A 10,009-nucleotide genomic window follows, 5' to 3' on the forward strand; every position below is an offset into this window, starting at 1 on the left:
TTTGTTTCTCAATTTAATTCTTCTACATGGTTTTTGTATGTATTGTGGTATTTCATGCATTGCAACTTGCTGTTTTTTATTGATTATAGTTTAGTAATTATTTATTGTAATTGTTAAGACTGAATTACTGTATAACTATTTGCTAATATTTTTATATTTACTTTTATTGTGTACTATTGTATTATAGAATCATAGACCCAACTAAAACATCAATGACAGAAAGCCATGAAACCACTAACACTACCACCTGTAGGGTGGCCATATGTCCTCTTTTTCTAGGACACGTCCTCTTTTTTTCATGGGTAGAGTTGTCATAGTGATCCATAGTTTAAGGTAGAAGTTGGCAAATGTGTCTTCTTTTTTGCTCTTCAGAATATGGCAACCCTATCCAAGAGAGTCTGTTCCACTATTTAACAGCTCTTACTGTCACTTCCTCCCAAGGTTCCCAATTCTTCAACTTCATCAATGAGTTCCTGATCAGTTGGTGAGGACCAGGTCCAAGACAGATGAACTCCTTGTTGCTTCTTCCACCTTCTGGGAAATGGAATTGTCAGCGAGGCAATGGAGGAAATGGATTACTGAACATTACTTTATTTCATATGAGTTGTTTATTTTAAAGTTATGTTTTTATTATATTACAACTTTTTGTATTGGATCAGATTATTATAAGGTGTGTGATTCTTATATTCTGTTGTTGCAAACCACCTAGGTGATATACAAATTGAATTGAAATGAAAAATTATCAAGCATATTAAACTAGATAGTCCCATCATTTCCAGAGGTGTTCCATCATCACCACCACCACCACCCCGCCCTTCCCTGGCATAAATTGTTTTGATATTCTTTTTTTAAACTTAACTTGCAGTTAACAGAATGATCTGTTTCCCCACTGTGTTTACCCTTTGGGGGGGAAATGAATGATGCTTTATCTCCAATAGCATTTTAATTATGTATTGATAATCTACAAGATAATAGTTAAATGTTCATAATCCATGCGGGAGACAACAGACCACTTCAGGGATTGAAGGAAGAAAATACTTCTGTAATTATAAATGTTTAAAGAACAAGGGCCAATTAGTTGATGATTACTGAAATTATGTTGTCTGTTCTTCAGACCTAGCCAGGAACCAGCCACTGTGATAAACTAGTTTTTTGTTTTTTTGCTTTACAAAGGAACATGACAGGGGAGAATGTGCTCAACAAAACAACTTCAATCTTGGGCAGCATCTTTTCCAAATTACACAACTTACACACCACCACAATTTAATTTCCTTTTTTTTTTCTGAGCACAATTTTAAATATCTGTATGTTTTAAGTGGTTAACAATTAAAAAGACCCTCCCCCAGGGAAAAACAGGCTGATGTACAAAACTATGATGCCAAGCATGACAGAAGATTGAAGAGAAATGATCAGCCTAAATGAAATTACTGGCCCAATATTTTATCTTGAAATTATGAAGAATGCTGCATTATTTTATCTAGGCATCTTCATTAGTATACAGTACACAGTCCTTTAAATCTATTTCCTAAGGCCACCTCGTATTTTAACCTTACAACTCCGTATAGTAATACAAGATAATTTACAAATATGGGGTACAATTCAACCCTTTCCAAATACCAAGTATACCAAGCCTTTTATAGATGTATCCAGAGGTCCCAGTCATCTTCAAGCATTGGCTTGCAGGCTACCATCATAAAAAGCATGCGCTTCTCACAGCTAAGCAGGTGAGCTGCAATGAACCTAACCCAGTAGCAGCACGTTCAGACGTTATGGGGATTCCCTCTCGTACACAAAGAAGGGATAGATGGTGCTTTATTTTTCCATCAGCTTCTATAGTTCTTAAATACACCCAACAGTTCTTATTAAAGGCAAAGGTACCCCTGCCCGTTCGGGCCAGTCTTGCCAGACTCTAGGGTTGTGCGCTCATCTCACTCTATAGGCAGGAAAGGGGGGGCCAGCACTGTCCGCAGACACTTCCGGGTCACGTGGCCAGCGTGACAAGCTGCATCTGGCGAGCCAGCGCAGCACATGGAACGCCATTTACCTTCCCGCTGGTAAGCGGTCCCTATTTATCTACTTGCACCCGGAGGTGCTTTCGAACTGCTAGGTTGGCAGGCGCTGGGACTGAACGACGGGAGTGCACCCCGCCGCGGGGATTCGAACCGCCAACCATGCGATCGACAAGTCCTAGGCGCTGAGGTTTTACCCACAGCGCCACCCGCATCCCTACAGTTCTTATTACATCTGACAATATTATTTATTACAATGATAAGTATGCTAATCATATGTAGCTGTTCCTGTACATTTTTGAGTATAATACTAAATTTAAACTCCAGACATTTTTAAAAAACAAACAAAAACAAAACACAGGCAATTGTACAAAGACCTGAAGATATAAATTGCACAATGTGCCGTTAGGTTTCTTCAAATTCACAGTACTGCTGTACCAAATGGACAGATCTTTCTTATTTCAGTAAGTGGTTTCTATTCCTCGAAGGGGAAAAAAGACACATATATTAATTATTTCAATATATTATTGTCAGTTGTACAACAAAATCACCAAGAGGCTGTTTTAATTCTCTGTTCCAAATGTGATACTTCACCACTGCTGAACTTGTCAGACCTTGATTAATATTCCTTACAATATACATGACATGTTTGCAATTTTCAGCATTTGGTCACTTTTTAATTAATATTGGGAAGAACTTTGCAAATTGTTTCATCATTTATCTATCACACAGAATTGTCACCTATGAAAGGATAGCACTGAAAGAGAAGAAGTTAATTAACTCAATTTTAGTAGTTTCTTAAAATAAGCTACTGTTTTATAAATACATGACATAATTCAAAGTGAAGAATAAATGAGAGAATGTGGGCCATTACATTTGCAGGTATCCATTCTAAGAAAAGCACTACAAATGCTTGAAAATGAAGAACCCGGTATGTTTTTTTTTATCTGGGGTGGGGTGGGGTTTGGCCGCTTTTACATACTTGGTCTTCGTAATGCAGAGCTACTTTATAAATTATATTTTGTAAAGATCACCCAGTCCACCACGGACATAGCGTTTGCTAGCCTACTGTGGGATCCCCATGGGGCATGACAGAAAGCATTTCCCTGTTTTGCCACTTCTGCATGGAGCTCAGGCTATAATGGGCAACTGAATGCCTGGTTATGCTTCTCATGGCACTCCAGATGTTCTCAGGTTTCATCAGCCCAGTTGGCACAGCCAATGACTGGGGATGCTTGCTTGTCCCTAGTGTGTAAGCTAAGAATCACTCTGTTGGATCTGACCAAAATGCCTATCTAGTCCAGCTTCCTGTTCTCAAGAGTGGCCAACCACACACAAGCAGGAGGTAAGGACAGCAGCACATCCCACACATACTCCCCAGAACTGACATTCAGAGACGTACTGCCTCTAATACTGGAAGTGGTACACAGTCATTGCAACTAGTACCAGTTACAGATAGGTAGCCGTGTTGGTCTGCCATAGTCAAAACAAAAAAAAATTCCTTCCAGTAGCACCTTAAAGACCAACTAAGTTAGTTCTTGGTATGAGCTTTCGTGTGCATGCACACTTCTTCAGTGGTATCTGAAGAAGTGTGCATGCACACGAAAGCTCATACCAAGAACTAACTTAGTTGGTCTTTAAGGTGCTACTGGAAGGATTTTTTTTTATTGCAACTAGTAGTCATTGATAGTGTTATCCTCCATGAATTTGTCTGGTCCTCTTTTAAAGTCATCCAAGTTGGTGGCCATCACTAGGCCACGTAGTATTTAATTCCATAGTTTAGCTAGGTATGTGCTATGTGAAGAAATATTTCCTTTTGTCTGTACTTAATCTCCCAATGTTCATCTTCAATGGATGGGCCTGGGACAAAAGCTTCTTTCTATCTACTTTCTTTATATTCCAATTAGGTCAAATACTTGAGAAGTGTCCTCCAGTTTGCCCTCTTACATTCCTATTGCTAAGAGTTCAGAAATATGCCAATTTCTGTAGTTCTGACTGCAGAATTCCTTTTTATATATTGCAGATTTCTTGAAGCCTGTCTCCAAACCTGCTTTTACAGAGGGAACCAGCATCTATAAAGTAAGGGGATTAGTCTAAACACCTGGGTTCTTAAATTAGGGTTTAGAGTGGTATCTCAGTTTTGATTGTTATTCTGAACACTAAAGAAATATGTCCTGGATCTATTCTGTGCCACAACTGTGACAATCTGATTGCACAATATTAAAATAAGCTATTGGCAAACTATGCTGAGAAAGAGTTGTTACAATTACATTTTTTTTCCTTTTTACAAACTAGTAAATTCTCATTTCAGTTTTAATGAGTATACTCAGTTTTAATGAGTATAATGAGTCGAGCACCTTTATTTACACTGAAATTTGCAAGAAATGGAAAAGGATTTTTTTAAAAAAGTAAGGTAAGCAGATCCTTGAATACATGCAGTTAATTAGAATAGTAAAGCAGTACACATAAACACAGAGTCAACCGTAGTCAGTGTATCAACTCTGTGTTTAAACACACATGTTAATAACATATGGTAGGTAGAGAAAAGGAAATGTATTGATAATTTTATTTATTTATTTATTTAGGCCCCCTAACTTGAAGTAATGCCAGACAAATCTCTCTCTCTTTAATATACAAGCTTGGTGGATCAGGGAAATACCGTGGACATAATGTATCTTGATTTCAGCAAGGCTTTTCACAAAGCCCCCCCATGACAGTCTTGTGAAGAAACTGGTAAAATGTGGACTGGGTGAGGTATCCGTTTGATGGATTTGTAACTGGCTGACTGACCAAACCCAAAGAGTGCTCACTAACTGATCCTTGACATCCTGGGGGGGAAATGACAAGCAGGGTCCTGCAGGGTTCTGTCCTGGGCCTGTTGTTGTTCAACATCTTTATAAATGACATGGATGAAGGAATTGATGGGATTCTCATCAAATTTGCAGATGACACCAAACTAGGAAGGATAGCTAATGCCACAAAAGACAGATTCAGGATTCAAAATGACAGTAACATATTGGAGAACTAGGCAGGAGGAACCAGCTGCCCAAATATAAGTTGGGGGATACCTGGATTGCCAGTATTACATGTGAAAAGGGGCCAAGAGTCTTAGCAGACCATGAACTTAACAGGAGTCAACAGTGTGATGCAGCAGCAAAAAAAGCTAAAGCTATTCTAAGGTGGCATCAACAGAAGTATAGTGTCATGATCAAAGGAAGTCATAGTACTGGTTTATTCTGCCTTGGTCTGACCACACCTGGAGTACTGTGTCCAGTTCTGCAAATCACAATTTAAGAGGATATTGACAAGCTGAAATGTGTGCAGAGGATAAAGTGTTTAGAAACCAAAGCTTTTGAGGGAATTGGATATGTGTGGCCAGGTAAGGAGGAGACTGAGTGGTGCAATGTTGCTCTAGAAGCCACTTAGATGTTGAGCCACCACAGTTTGTGCCAGCTCCTGTTTTAGAGAAGCCTTATGTACAGCACATTACAGTAATCCAAATGGGAAGTTATCTGAGTGCGCCTTACTGTGGCCAGGCTATCCATGCCTGGAATTAGATATTGCTGGGAAACAGTACTCTGAACCATTGCAGGAACCTTGGCCTTCAGTAAATGAGCAATCCCAGACTACACAGTAGCTCCTACAAGTATAGTGCAACCCTATAAAGACCAGGCTGTTTCCTAATTTCCAAACCCAGAAATTGTCCAGCCACTGCATCTCTTTATCAAGGTTTAGTTTCAATTTATTATCCTTCAGATAGCCCACTACAGCAAATAGAAACTAAAATAGTATTTTCTACAAATAACATCTTTAATGCTATCTCCCAATTGTAAAAGCTGCAATACTTCCAAATGTGGAAGAAAGTACTGTTAAATCATTTACATCTTAAATATAGAACTTAATTTTTAAGTAATATGATGATAATGTTTTATTTAAAAATGCCCTAGACTGGTATTAAGGCCATATTTAGTTATTGAGCAACCATTCCACAATAAACAAACAAAAATAATACAGAATAAGTATATGTACAAAGGAAAACATGCAGCATACAATAATTAAAATGCTAAGTATCCTTAACTTGAGTGTAACATAAACAGCAGCTGATGAGATTACTCCAAATAAAAAATATGCTTCCACTACACCATGTACCGTATCAAGATTTTCTTAGCTGAGTTATATCATATCACCACTTCAAAAACTGCGCACTCTTAAGAACCATACTTATTTATGTCTGATTTGTAAATACTGAAATAAAGGAATGTTATTTATCTGTTTCTCCCACAATGTCTGCATAACTCTTCATCAACCCTTTTTGAAAAATAATTTCTTGATTTCAGTTACAGATGGGTAGCCGTGTTGGTCTGCCATAGTCAAAACAAAAAAAATTCCTTCCAGTAGCACCTTAAAGACCAACTAAGTTAGTTCTTGGTATGAGCTTTCGTGTGCATGCACACTTCTTCAGATACACTGTATCTGAAGAAGTGTGCATGCACACGAAAGCTCATACCAAGAACTAACTTAGTTGGTCTTTAAGGTGCTACTGGAAGGAATTTTTTTTGTTCTTGATTTCAATTAGCCTATACTCCGAAGCATTTAAACTGCCAGAATTTAGACCACTGTTAAAGTTATAAAAATTATGGGCATATTTATGAATTTCTTTTCATAATTTATGCTTCAATAAATACGAAATGTGTATCCATGTTCCCTTTTGTTTCAACGCTTCTATAGCGTTAACATCCATTAATTATTTATATGTTTTGGATACCACTAATTATTCAATTGTTATTTATAAGGCCTTCAAAGGGTGTCCTGTTTAAATTAAAAACCAGTATCTTCTTTGCATATAACATCTTACTTGTAAGGATTGAAGGAACGAGAATTTTCTGAATAAAAATATTTTATGAGGCAATGTTTGCATATTCTATAAATCAGTAAGCATCAATAGATCATTTTTCAACCAACCATCAAATGACACCACAGATACTGTTTAAGCCAGATTATGCCTTTACAGTACTAAAGAATTTATTTATTTACGATTCTTCTGATATGAAAATATATGATTGCAACCCTGTTTAGTTAATCAAATTCTGTGTTACTACAATTAATTCCATGATTGCTGTGCACCTTCTATGATCTCTGGTGTCCTAGGTATCAATTTATAAAAGCTGCTTGTGCAGCTTATAGCAGGGATTCCCAAACTGTGGCCCACAGACTACCAGTGATCTGTGAGCTTCATTCAGGTGGTCTACAGTATGTCTTTCTGCAAAGAACAGTGTAAAGCTTTATGGAATTCATATTGTATGATTTTTTAAATATTGCATTTTATTGTACAGTGGCACCTCTGGATATGCACACCTCTGGTTGCGTATCCTTCAGGATGCGAACGCGGCAAACCTGGAAGTATTTTTCCGGGTTTCGCTGCGCGTGCATGTGCAGAAGCGCTCTACCATGCTGTGCACATGCGCAGAAGCAGCAACTCCAGTTGCAAATTCCTCAGGATCCAACTGGAGCTCCGGAACAGATCGCATGCTCAACTGGAGGTACCACTGTATTACATCAATTAGCACAGAACATTACAATTGCTACAACAGGCAAAAACATCATTAAGTGGTCTTCCAAGACCTTCAGCAATTTTCAAGTGTGTGTGTGTGTGGGGGGGGGAGTTGGGGAGCGACTGGCATAAAGAATGAGACCTTAACAGAGCCTTGGAAAGCGATTGGTCTTATCTTTTCCATGCTGCTAATTCACTTCTATCTCAGTGTCACCCTCTGATCATATAATTAAGTCAGAGACTGAATGAGCTAAGATTCTGCAATGCTTTCAGTTTCTTAACTATTTATTGTGAAGGGCCAATTTCTATGAGAGTTTTCTCTCGGAATCCTTTGCATTCAAGTGGATTTAGAATCTGAATCCCTATTCCGCCCCCACACCATTCTTATTTAAATAAGAAAGAATATTTTTCTTAATGTATCAGTTCTAGGTTTTTTTAAAAAACCAATTATGTTTGGTTTGCATTGTGCCCACACACTAACAGCATGATAATCTAACATTTAGATGGTTGAGTAGTTTGAGGTTTTTGTTTTTTGTTTTAAAAAAGAGACCTTATTCCTGAGCTGTATTTCAAATAAACATTTCAAATAAACATATGAATGCACAACAGGAGAAAAGCAGAGAGCAAAGCATATAATTTGACGAAGGTTACTATTATTGCACAATAGGATTTTAATTAGTTAATTGCAGTGATGTAGACAAGGGCAATAGGGCACTGGACACATAGTGAAGGAAAGGAAACACCCCATTTTTATATGGAAGTGGAGATGCAAGATAGCAAATTACCGTGGCAAAAATGGCAACACAAAGCAATCAATATGCTGCTATAGTAGCTTGCTATGAAATTGCATGAATACTCTAAACTTCTGCCCTGGCTATCAATACAGGACAAAGAATGGGAACTCTTTAAGATCAACTGCTGAACACTTAATGAGCTGTACATAAGTCAGGTTACAATGTCTTGGTTCCATGCTACAGTAGAGGTTAAAATACGTGGCTAAGTGGAGGCTAAGACATTGATCCAACGTGTAATCTCTCCCCTGCATCTTCCTTTCAAAGTGCAGGGTGGGCACAGCTATTTGCAAGGCAAGCAGTCCAAGTCTTGCCTACCCAGAAGGGACTCTTCACTGACAGGAGGTGCCAACAGAGGCAATTCCACTGCAGGTGGTTTTAGGCTCCCCCCCGCCCAAGATCTGAACCTCTACGTCCCAGGCCACTGGGCCCCTCTTCAGGGCCAGACAACTTCTGAGATTCCAGTCTTTCCTCCCACAACCTGCTAGGTCAGTGGTGGCCAAACTTGGCCCTCCAGCTGTTTTTGGACTACAACTCCCATCATCCCTAGCTAACAGGACCAGTGGTCAGGGATGATAGGAATTGTAGTCCCAAAACAGCTGGAGGGCCAAGTTTGGCCACCACTGTGCTAGGTCATTCCTCAGGTAATCCAGCTCAAACTGCCCCATCTTCCCCCGGTCATCTTCCATAGTTGACTACCAGCTCCAAGACGTCTCCACAGAACCCATGACACTTGCAGATGAGAACAATCTAAGTATGAATTAAGAGACCAATCCTTGATTGTGTCTGCTTTACATACGGCATTTCCCTGAAATAACACAACATCCATTCAGGGGACAAAGAATATATGGAACAGTTATGTCACTGTGTGAGAGATTTTTTTAATTAACACTTTATTGATAATTATTGTAAATCTATGGGGGGGAAACTAATTGGACAGCTCAAAAGTGTGCTTACCTGGAATTATTGTGTAGCAATTGTTAGAAACTCTTGGAAATGATAGAGAATTGTTCCAGCAACTGTACTGTGACAGGAGGAAATCACATCATCAGCCCATAGAGTAATGTTTCTTTCTGAATTTATTAAGACCTGTAAGGAAAACATACACATTAATGTCTTGAAAACACAGCAACATACCCCACAAAACTCTCACCTACTGGGCAAGGTAATCTTTAATAGAATTCTGGCTCAGAGGAAATCTTCCAGGTGACATGCTTGGCAACAGTATGTGAACATCTGATTTGGCAACTTTTGTTTTCAGTGAGCAGCGCCCATTGTCTTAATGCACAGTGCATCCTGGCTGAGCAAGAATATGCTAAAATATGCCTTGGGATATTAACACACAGGCATTGAAGAAGATATAAATGTTAAGCATTTCCTTGTGTAGGGTTTAGGAAAAAAGTGTGTGTGTGTGTGTGTGTGTGTGTGTGTGTGTGTGTGTGTGTGTATCCATTCTGAAGTTTTTATATGGGCCACATTATATTTTAGTGAGTGATTAAGACTAAATAGGATTACTAGAATACAAAAAAAATAAAATATGTTTCCCTCTACCCATGAGAAAGTTTTAGTAGGCCAATTAAAATTTCAACTGAGGTAGGCAAGAAAGAATCTTGCTATTATGAGAAAATGACGGCTTCAAGGGTACAGCCATGATGCAT

General features: G+C 38.6%; 1 protein-coding gene across 3 annotated transcripts in view; it reads right to left on the reverse strand.

The window, feature by feature from the left end:
• LOC114597350 (heparan sulfate glucosamine 3-O-sulfotransferase 1-like) overlaps positions 1–10,009 on the reverse strand; it is a 76,687-nt gene that overhangs the window by 25,860 nt on the left and 40,818 nt on the right. For all 3 annotated transcript variants that reach the window (XM_028729851.2, XM_028729848.2, XM_077930416.1), the window contains one exon: positions 9,309–9,440. The gene's annotated coding sequence lies outside the window, so the exon portion shown is untranslated. The remainder of the gene's footprint in view (positions 1–9,308; positions 9,441–10,009) is intronic.

This window comes from Podarcis muralis, chromosome 6, assembly GCF_964188315.1.
Source record: "Podarcis muralis chromosome 6, rPodMur119.hap1.1, whole genome shotgun sequence".
NCBI classification, from domain to species: Eukaryota; Metazoa; Chordata; class Lepidosauria; order Squamata; family Lacertidae; genus Podarcis; species Podarcis muralis.